Source organism: Trifolium pratense, linkage group LG2 (genome assembly GCF_020283565.1).
Source record: "Trifolium pratense cultivar HEN17-A07 linkage group LG2, ARS_RC_1.1, whole genome shotgun sequence".
NCBI lineage: Eukaryota > Viridiplantae > Streptophyta > Magnoliopsida > Fabales > Fabaceae > Trifolium > Trifolium pratense.
This window is the reverse complement of record NC_060060.1, coordinates 67,300,164-67,311,565: the sequence shown is the minus strand read 5'-3', so window position 1 is coordinate 67,311,565 and position 11,402 is coordinate 67,300,164. Positions and strand designations below refer to the sequence as shown.

Genomic DNA, 11,402 nt, shown 5'->3' with positions numbered 1-11,402 from the left:
GAAAATGAAGGATTTGATGATGAAATGAAAATTTGGTGAAGATATGAAAATGGGGGATGGCTTCACGGTTTTGGAGAGGAAGAGAAATGGAAAAATTCAGATTTTTCTAAGTCCCCAAAGAAGCTAAACCTCCTTACTATACATTGGTCTTGGTCATTCCTAGCCATTGGATCAAAAGTGCAACTAAAGCCATGTTAAACCCTCACCATTGGATCAATCAATCTCATCCACTCAAGATATTTATTTCCCTCATGAGAAACTCACGCCTCATCGACGAGTCGCACTACGCATACGAGCCAAACTAGCGAAACTAGAAAATTTAGAAACTAAATGTTCGCCTTAAACGATTTCCAAAAATTATCGCGAAACATTTTTCCTCGACTGTAATTTTCTTCCCTAACTCTTAAAAATATTCTCAGGACATATCCTAACTCGCGCAGATATATAAATCCTCCATCTAAAATTCTACGGAATTCCGAAACCGTAAAATTTTACAACAGCGGGTAAAATTCCTACTCGTTTTTCCAAAAACAAGAATAATCCAAAACTCGTCGTTCTGACTTCACAGAAACCTTCTCATTCATGAAAGAGGATTACAACCCAAAAGTCTGTGCCTTTCCAGCGCACGAGCACAAAACAGACTCCATCTCAGCAAAAATCCTATTATTGCGACGATACTCACAAAAACACTTAACCAAAAACCCTAAATTCCTTAGCCATTACTTATTTTCTTCACGCAAAAGGTACTGTGGAATTACGGGTCTTACATTACTACCCACCAAAAAGAAGTTTCGTCCTCGAAACTTAAACGTCGTTGAATAACTCCGGATATTGCTCTTTTATTTTGCTTTCAAGTTCCCATGTCGCATCTCCGGTAGCTTCGTTCCAAATTACCTTAACCAAAGGTATTTCTTTTGTCCTCAAAAGCTTCATCTTCCTATCCGCAATCTTGATCGGCGGAACCTCAAATGACAAGTTCTCTTTCAAGTGGATATCGTCCAGTTTGATCACATGTGAGGGGTCGGGAGTATATTTTCTCAATTGAGAAACATGGAACACATCATGAATCCGAGATAGTACCGGTGGTAACGCGATACGATAAGCTACCTTTCCTATCCTTTCCGTAATTTGATACGGTCCAATAAACTTCGGAGTTAATTTCTTAGCTTTCAAAACTCTTCCAACACCCGTGGTCGGTGTAACTCTAAGAAATACATGATCACCCGCTTCAAATTCCAAAGGCCTACGATGCTTATCCGCATAACTCTTTTGCCTATCTTGTGTAGCTTTCAATCTTGACCGGATTTGCTTAACTTTATCCGTTGTTTGTTGCACCATTTCAGGTCCTACAATTATGCTTTCACCATCTTGATACCAACACAAAGGAGTCTGACATCTTCTCCCGTAAAGTGCCTCAAATGGAGCCATTCCGATGCTCGCATGATAACTGTTGTTATAAGTAAATTCCACTAAAGGCAACACATCATCCCAACTTCCTCGATCATCTAGCACACATGCTCTTAACAAATCTTCCAATGATTGATTTGTTCTTTCCGTTTGGCCGTCCGTTTGTGGATGATAAGCCGAACTCATTCTCAATTTAGTTCCCAAAGCATCATGAAGTGTTTTCCAAAAATGTGAAGTAAATTTTGGATCTCGATCCGAAACAATACTAGAAGGTATTCCATGCAATTTCACAATCTCCGCAATATAAATGTCGGTTAACTTCTCCGCGGTGTCGGTAACTTTAACCGCTAAAAAGTGAGCGGATTTTGTCAATCTATCCACTATCACCCAAATTGAATCCTTCCTTTTTCTTGTCTTGGGCAATCCCGTGATAAAGTCCATGGATATACTATCCCACTTCCACTCCGGTATATCCAACGGATGCAACATTCCCGCCGGTTTTTGATGCTCCACCTTCGCTTTTTGACATGTCAAACACGCCGCCACATATTCCGCCACATTTCTTTTCATACCCGGCCACCAAAAATCTTTTCTCAAGTCTTGATACATTTTTGTAGCTCCGGGGTGAATACTCAACTTACTCTTGTGAGCTTCCTCTAGAATTGTGTTCCTCAAATTGTTAACATCCGGCACACACACCCTTCCATTACATCTCAAAATATTATCCGCCCCCACTTTGAATTCGGTGGTCGTTCCTCGAATTATCAAGTCTCTCTTTGACATAAGCAATTCATCATCTTGACAATTTGCAATTTCTTCCAACAACCCACTAGAAATAGTAATCATTCCCAATTTCAAAGCGCCCGGTGCAAACTTTACCGTGAGGTGTAAATCACGAAACATCTTCAACAATTCATGTTGACTAGCCATTACCGCTGAACATGCCGACACACTTTTTCTACTCAAAGCATCTGCCACCACATTAGCTTTTCCGGGGTGATATTCTAATGTGAAGTCAAAATCCTTAAGCGTTTCCATCCACCTCCTCTGCCTCATATTTAATTCCTTCTGATCGAAGAGGTATTTTAAACTCTTATGGTCGCTGAACACCAGAAAAGTGCATCCATACAAATAATGTCTCCAAATCTTCAAAGCAAAAACTACCGCCGCAAGCTCTAAATCATGTGTGGGATAATTCTTCTCATGTACCTTTAATTGCCGCGATGCATAAGCCACTGCTTTCTTATGTTGCATAAGCACACATCCAAGCCCTTGATAAGACGCATCACAATAAACTTCATACGGCTCCTCGGATTGAGGTAGAACCAACACCGGTGATGTAGTCAAAAGCTTCTTTAGTAATTGAAAACTAGCTTCACACTTGTCCGTCCAAGCAAAAGGTTGATCTTTTCGTGTAAGTTGTGTCATCGGCGCCACAATTTTAGCAAAACCTTCAATGAACCTCCGATAAAACCTGCTAAACCCACAAAACTTCGTACATCGGTGACAGTTTGTGGTTGTTTCCATGAAAGTACCGTATCAATCTTAGCCGGATCCACGGCTATCCCCTCTTTTGATATAACATGGCCGAGAAAATTCACTTTTTCCAACCAAAACTCACACTTCGACGGATTGGCATAAAGCTTGTTGTCGCGCAAAACTTGCAAAACTAGGCGAAGATGCTCTTCGTGCTCTTCTTCACTCTTCGAATATACAAGTATATCATCAATAAACACCACGACGAACTTGTCCAAGAATGGATGAAATATTCTATTCATGTAGTCCATAAAAATAGCGGGTGCATTTGTCACTCCAAATGGCATCACCAAATACTCATAATGTCCGTAACGCGTACGAAATGCCGTTTTTTGCACATCTTCATCCCTCACCCTTATCTGGTGGTAACCCGACTTCAAATCAATTTTAGAAAATACCGACGCATCCTTCAATTGATCCATTAAATCGTCAATTCGTGGCAAAGGATAACGATTCTTAATGGTCACCTTGTTGAGCTTCCGATAATCTACACATAACCGTGACTTTCCATCCTTCTTTTTCACCAACAAAACTGGCGCTCCCCACGGCGATACACTTGGCCTTATGAATCCCTTTCCCAACAAGTCTTCTATATGACTTTTCAACTCGATTAGCTCAGCTGGAGCCATTCGATAAGGAGACTCCGAAATCGGTCCCGTTCCCGGATGCAAATCAATAAAAAAATTCCACTTCTCGGATCGGAGGAAAACCTGGAATTTCCAACGGAAAAACGTCTTGGAATTGTTGAACTACTCGCACATCTTCCACAATAATGCCCGAGGTGACTCCTATACTCGAAAGTGACATAAACTCCGTTTCCCCATTTCTCATAGTTACTACAAGCCTATTAGCTGACAGATATCTAGCAACTCCCGGTTCGGGGAAAAAGGCTAATTTACGGGCACAATCCAAAATAACATAATGGTAAGATAACCAATCCATCCCGAGAATGATCTCGAGAGACTTAAGGGGCAAACATATCAAATTAACCAGAAAATCTCTATTCTGAATCATCACCAAACAATGTAAACATGCTGTATTAACTACCAAATCTTTTAATCAAATCCTTTTCCAATTCCACAGAATTTTCCACATCCAACATATAAAGATTAAAGTAGCCACGGTATGGTTGGTTGAAGACACACATTAACGAAACGAGTTAATACACTACTAACTAGCAAACAAGACTCACTACTACCCACTAACGATTCGCTAAATCGACGCGACTCTAATCTTAACTGACTGACCTCAGACTGTTAACTCACGTACACACTTTCCCTTTGAAGATCTACTGCCGAGCTCTGATACCAAAATGTAACACCCCATTTTTCAAAGCATAAAAAGGGGTATTATTTTTTTTTTTTAAAACAACACGCTTAAATAAAATGGCGCGCGTGAACGCCCGCAGCTATCTCGGCAATTCGTCATTCAATAGAAAATAAATATAACATCAACACATTATATTACAGGGCTTCCTCGAAGCAAAGTGTGTACCTGAATAATTTACATACAGCGGATACATTAAGTTCATCAACCAAAAGACATGAGTTATGAACCGAATATATCACAAGGCCAAAAGGCACTAAACATGTCTGAGTATAAATGTATAAGACATACAGTCATCCAAAAACAACTAGGCCCTAAGCCTAACCAAAAATGTAGCCTAACAAGCGCTACTCTCTACACTCCGGGATAGTCCACGAAGTCCTCGCCGTCCTCACGGCCTACGGTCTCAGATGGCGCTCCATCGTCTGGGGGTGGGAGGAGCCCGCGATATGGCATGCAAAATAAGGGTCACCAACTGGAAACAAGAAATACAAATACCAAGTACCAAATAGAAAGCGGCTAAACACTTATCATTTTCCTCAACACATGCATAATAAATAAAATGTGCACATAGCCTAATGCAAACCTCTAATGAATGAGTGTGGCACCCCGTCACAGGATCGCCACGGTAACACCCCGTCACAGGATCGTTACATGCATGATTTCCGGAAATATTCTCTCAAAAAAAGGAGAGTCGTAGGTTTCTAGCAACACCCCGTCACAGGATCGTTACCTCTACTATCATCAACACAATCTCAAGGATTAGAGTGGACACCCCGTCACAGGATCGTCACACTCCGTGACACCCCGTCACAGGATCGTCACGTATTGGGACTCAATAAAGATCCCGAAGGATTAAGGTGGACACCCCGTCACAGGATCGTCACACCCCGCGGCCCACTCGCGCGGCCACGTACTATGAGTGCATGAGCATACGATACCCCTATCTATGCCATTTCAACACATTACATATATTCCAAACCAAATTATATGTAAGAAAGCACAACAAGCAAAACACCCAAGCACAACAACAAGCAACCAAGCACAACAAGAAAGCATACCCTAATGCTATCGACGGAATTTAAATACGGAAATAAAAACGGTGCCCTTACCTCGGCAATGCTTCCAACCAAAACCACAATGTTTCACACTATCTACCGTTTCGCGTTTCCTAAAAATAACGAGCGGACAATGAATAAGTTTCTCCCAAATTATCTTATCGAAACTAAACCTATCTACAAAGGTCTAGAGGTGTCTAAGGCACTTCCTAACACTCTCGGATATTATTTCCGAGTCCTCCCCATAGTGATTAAAAATTCCCGAAGTTAAATACACTATTTTTCACAAAACAAACACATTTTCGACAAAATAGTTTTCAAACTAAAATGACCATAACTAATTCAACTCTTGTCCACTCGAGACGAACCATACGCCAAACTCTTCGTCTCGAAAAGACGGATCAAATGGTTAAGTTTTGAGGGAACTGAAACAATTTTAAATGGACGAAAATGCCCCTGCACAGTTCGTCCAGAATTGAGAAATCAAGGCATTCTCCCACAAATTTTCATTTTCAAAGCATACCATTGCTCTCTATGGTTTTAAACTTCAAAGGACACTTTCATACACTACCAAAACACTTGAAAACAACCTAAAAATTTTACGAAAATATCTCGACAAAATAATCGAGTTTTTCTTGCGTCGCAAGTTTCAAGTTTTTCTTTCCAAATACAATCCTATAATCAAACTTTGACCCACCTATGATCATTTCATCAAAGCATGCTCATTTTTCACAAAATTGTGGACTTGGAAAAATTTCACAATTTCCCCCCCCCCCCCCCCCCCACACAAGCTCTAGGTTCTGCCCTTGAAAAACAAAGTGGCCCTTCCGCTCAAAATTTTTCGCTTCCGAGGGCATGGTAATATCCCATAATACCCCCGAGTTACTAATCCAAGCCCCAAAAAATTTTCCGGGCAAAGCCTCAAATTTCGAAAATTCAATTTTAGGTTCTTTAACACACATACAACACTAAAACCATTTTTTTCCCAAAAATTTTTGCATGGTAATTCGCCCTAGGCCACCATTGTGCCTCCCTCAAAGCCCTGACAAATTTTGAAACCTCTCCCACAGTTTTCCGAAATTTCTCATGACCTAAAGTTTTGAAAATAAGGACCACACTCAAAATTTCCAATGCAAAGTCCTAGCTAGCATCTATTAGTTCACATGGCCATGGAATTGATCAACCAAACCACTTTGAGCATCAAAACAAAAGTTTCTAAAAATATGTTCATAAAATCCTCAAGAACACACTCAAAATTATTTTTCCTTGTTTCACAAAATTAAAGCCATAATCTAACATCCATTTCTCTACTAAGCTCATAAACAACACCAAAAAGAAAAGCACAAAACAATTTTTCAAAGTTATGATCATTTCAAATAAGTTTTTTCAAACCCTAACAAAAGATTTTATGAAAATCTTAATCACCATGGAAATCACAACATGCCAAGCTTAAACAAGCTTAAATACTACTCCTAAACACTTCCCTAGAACCACAAACAACCAAAACTAATTTCTAGAAAACTTATTCTCAAGAACATAACCCAAAAATTCCTAGAATCATGAGTTTTAACCAAGCAAAAGAAAGGAGAAGACTAGTTACCTTAAGTGAAGTGATTCCCTTAGCAAGTCTAGGTTCCAAAGAGCTTGAAAATGAAGGATTTGATGATGAAATGAAAATTTGGTGAAGATATGAAAATGGGGGATGGCTTCACGGTTTTGGAGAGGAAGAGAAATGGAAAAATTCAGATTTTTCTAAGTCCCCAAAGAAGCTAAACCTCCTTACTATACATTGGTCTTGGTCATTCCTAGCCATTGGATCAAAAGTGCAACTAAAGCCATGTTAAACCCTCACCATTGGATCAATCAATCTCATCCACTCAAGATATTTATTTCCCTCATGAGAAACTCACGCCTCATCGACGAGTCGCACTACGCATACGAGCCAAACTAGCGAAACTAGAAAATTTAGAAACTAAATGTTCGCCTTAAACGATTTCCAAAAATTATCGCGAAACATTTTTCCTCGACTGTAATTTTCTTCCCTAACTCTTAAAAATATTCTCAGGACATATCCTAACTCGCGCAGATATATAAATCCTCCATCTAAAATTCTACGGAATTCCGAAACCGTAAAATTTTACAACAGCGGGTAAAATTCCTACTCGTTTTTCCAAAAACAAGAATAATCCAAAACTCGTCGTTCTGACTTCACAGAAACCTTCTCATTCATGAAAGAGGATTACAACCCAAAAGTCTGTGCCTTTCCAGCGCACGAGCACAAAACAGACTCCATCTCAGCAAAAATCCTATTATTGCGACGATACTCACAAAAACACTTAACCAAAAACCCTAAATTCCTTAGCCATTACTTATTTTCTTCACGCAAAAGGTACTGTGGAATTACGGGTCTTACATTACTACCCACCAAAAAGAAGTTTCGTCCTCGAAACTTAAACGTCGTTGAATAACTCCGGATATTGCTCTTTTATTTTGCTTTCAAGTTCCCATGTCGCATCTCCGGTAGCTTCGTTCCAAATTACCTTAACCAAAGGTATTTCTTTTGTCCTCAAAAGCTTCATCTTCCTATCCGCAATCTTGATCGGCGGAACCTCAAATGACAAGTTCTCTTTCAAGTGGATATCGTCCGGTTTGATCACATGTGAGGGGTCGGGAGTATATTTTCTCAATTGAGAAACATGGAACACATCATGAATCCGAGATAGTACCGGTGGTAACGCGATACGATAAGCTACCTTTCCTATCCTTTCCGTAATTTGATACGGTCCAATAAACTTCGGAGTTAATTTCTTAGCTTTCAAAACTCTTCCAACACCCGTGGTCGGTGTAACTCTAAGAAATACATGATCACCCGCTTCAAATTCCAAAGGCCTACGATGCTTATCCGCATAACTCTTTTGCCTATCTTGTGTAGCTTTCAATCTTGCCCGGATTTGCTTAACTTTATCCGTTGTTTGTTGCACCATTTCAGGTCCTACAATTATGCTTTCACCATCTTGATACCAACACAAAGGAGTCTGACATCTTCTCCCGTAAAGTGCCTCAAATGGAGCCATTCCGATGCTCGCATGATAACTGTTGTTATAAGTAAATTCCACTAAAGGCAACACATCATCCCAACTTCCTCGATCATCTAGCACACATGCTCTTAACAAATCTTCCAATGATTGATTTGTTCTTTCCGTTTGGCCGTCCGTTTGTGGATGATAAGCCGAACTCATTCTCAATTTAGTTCCCAAAGCATCATGAAGTGTTTTCCAAAAATGTGAAGTAAATTTTGGATCTCGATCCGAAACAATACTAGAAGGTATTCCATGCAATTTCACAATCTCCGCAATATAAATGTCGGTTAACTTCTCCGCGGTGTCGGTAACTTTAACCGCTAAAAAGTGAGCGGATTTTGTCAATCTATCCACTATCACCCAAATTGAATCCTTCCTTTTTCTTGTCTTGGGCAATCCCGTGATAAAGTCCATGGATATACTATCCCACTTCCACTCCGGTATATCCAACGGATGCAACATTCCCGCCGGTTTTTGATGCTCCACCTTCGCTTTTTGACATGTCAAACACGCCGCCACATATTCCGCCACATTTCTTTTCATACCCGGCCACCAAAAATCTTTTCTCAAGTCTTGATACATTTTTGTAGCTCCGGGGTGAATACTCAACTTACTCTTGTGAGCTTCCTCTAGAATTGTGTTCCTCAAATTGTTAACATCCGGCACACACACCCTTCCATTACATCTCAAAATATTATCCGCCCCCACTTTGAATTCGGTGGTCGTTCCTCGAATTATCAAGTCTCTCTTTGACATAAGCAATTCATCATCTTGACAATTTGCAATTTCTTCCAACAACCCACTAGAAATAGTAATCATTCCCAATTTCAAAGCGCCCGGTGCAAACTTTACCGTGAGGTGTAAATCACGAAACATCTTCAACAATTCATGTTGACTAGCCATTACCGCTGAACATGCCGACACACTTTTTCTACTCAAAGCATCTGCCACCACATTAGCTTTTCCGGGGTGATATTCTAATGTGAAGTCAAAATCCTTAAGCGTTTCCATCCACCTCCTCTGCCTCATATTTAATTCCTTCTGATCGAAGAGGTATTTTAAACTCTTATGGTCGCTGAACACCAGAAAAGTGCATCCATACAAATAATGTCTCCAAATCTTCAAAGCAAAAACTACCGCCGCAAGCTCTAAATCATGTGTGGGATAATTCTTCTCATGTACCTTTAATTGCCGCGATGCATAAGCCACTGCTTTCTTATGTTGCATAAGCACACATCCAAGCCCTTGATAAGACGCATCACAATAAACTTCATACGGCTCCTCGGATTGAGGTAGAACCAACACCGGTGATGTAGTCAAAAGCTTCTTTAGTAATTGAAAACTAGCTTCACACTTGTCCGTCCAAGCAAAAGGTTGATCTTTTCGTGTAAGTTGTGTCATCGGCGCCACAATTTTAGCAAAACCTTCAATGAACCTCCGATAAAACCTGCTAAACCCACAAAACTTCGTACATCGGTGACAGTTTGTGGTTGTTTCCATGAAAGTACCGTATCAATCTTAGCCGGATCCACGGCTATCCCCTCTTTTGATATAACATGGCCGAGAAAATTCACTTTTTCCAACCAAAACTCACACTTCGACGGATTGGCATAAAGCTTGTTGTCGCGCAAAACTTGCAAAACTAGGCGAAGATGCTCTTCGTGCTCTTCTTCACTCTTCGAATATACAAGTATATCATCAATAAACACCACGACGAACTTGTCCAAGAATGGATGAAATATTCTATTCATGTAGTCCATAAAAATAGCGGGTGCATTTGTCACTCCAAATGGCATCACCAAATACTCATAATGTCCGTAACGCGTACGAAATGCCGTTTTTTGCACATCTTCATCCCTCACCCTTATCTGGTGGTAACCCGACTTCAAATCAATTTTAGAAAATACCGACGCATCCTTCAATTGATCCATTAAATCGTCAATTCGTGGCAAAGGATAACGATTCTTAATGGTCACCTTGTTGAGCTTCCGATAATCTACACATAACCGTGACTTTCCATCCTTCTTTTTCACCAACAAAACTGGCGCTCCCCACGGCGATACACTTGGCCTTATGAATCCCTTTCCCAACAAGTCTTCTATATGACTTTTCAACTCGATTAGCTCAGCTGGAGCCATTCGATAAGGAGACTCCGAAATCGGTCCCGTTCCCGGATGCAAATCAATAAAAAAATTCCACTTCTCGGATCGGAGGAAAACCTGGAATTTCCAACGGAAAAACGTCTTGGAATTGTTGAACTACTCGCACATCTTCCACAATAATGCCCGAGGTGACTCCTATACTCGAAAGTGACATAAACTCCGTTTCCCCATTTCTCATAGTTACTACAAGCCTATTAGCTGACAGATATCTAGCAACTCCCGGTTCGGGGAAAAAGGCTAATTTACGGGCACAATCCAAAATAACATAATGGTAAGATAACCAATCCATCCCGAGAATGATCTCGAGAGACTTAAGGGGCAAACATATCAAATTAACCAGAAAATCTCTATTCTGAATCATCACCAAACAATGTAAACATGCTGTATTAACTACCAAATCTTTTAATCAAATCCTTTTCCAATTCCACAGAATTTTCCACATCCAACATATAAAGATTAAAGTAGCCACGGTATGGTTGGTTGAAGACACACATTAACGAAACGAGTTAATACACTACTAACTAGCAAACAAGACTCACTACTACCCACTAACGATTCGCTAAATCGACGCGACTCTAATCTTAACTGACTGACCTCAGACTGTTAACTCACGTACACACTTTCCCTTTGAAGATCTACTGCCGAGCTCTGATACCAAAATGTAACACCCCATTTTTCAAAGCATAAAAAGGGGTATTATTTTTTTTTTTTTAAAACAACACGCTTAAATAAAATGGCGCGCGTGAACGCCCGCAGCTATCTCGGCAATTCGTCATTCAATAGAAAATAAATATAACATCAACACATTATATTACAGGGCTTCCTCGAAGCAA

General features: G+C 40.2%; 1 long non-coding RNA gene across 1 annotated transcript; it reads right to left on the bottom strand.

Moving 5' to 3' along the window:
* Positions 1–4,664: 4,664 nt before the first annotated feature.
* Positions 4,665–6,973, bottom strand: LOC123909641. The gene is made up of 3 exons (XR_006809979.1): positions 6,928–6,973; positions 5,382–5,440; positions 4,665–4,694 (listed from the first exon to the last, which is right to left on the bottom strand). It is a non-coding gene; the product is annotated as an uncharacterized LOC123909641 (long non-coding RNA).
* Positions 6,974–11,402: the final 4,429 nt, after the last annotated feature.